Genomic DNA, 336 nt, shown 5'->3' with positions numbered 1-336 from the left:
TTTTTTTTTAATTGTCCTAGGCTGCATTACTCTGATGACCCCGTGTATATCATCCTTGTTTAATATTAGATGAAAAACAAGGGTAAAACGATACATGAAGGCAGTTGAATAACGTTTCTGAATACAGCCCTAATGGTATCGATACTACAATAGGAAAAATTCCGATGAAAAAAGTAACTTAAAAGTAACTTGAAGTTACTTATTCAGTAACTGTAACTGTAACAAATTACTTTTTAGAATCAATAACTTGTAACGGTAATTAATTACTTTTTGAAAGAGAAAAACTGTAACTGTAATTAATTACTTTTACAAAGTAACTTTCCCATCCCTGATTAC

This window comes from Trachymyrmex cornetzi, unplaced genomic scaffold (genome assembly GCF_001594075.2).
Source record: "Trachymyrmex cornetzi isolate Tcor2-1 unplaced genomic scaffold, Tcor1.1 scaffold980, whole genome shotgun sequence".
Classification (NCBI taxonomy): domain Eukaryota; kingdom Metazoa; phylum Arthropoda; class Insecta; order Hymenoptera; family Formicidae; genus Trachymyrmex; species Trachymyrmex cornetzi.
This window is presented reverse-complemented; position numbering follows the sequence as displayed.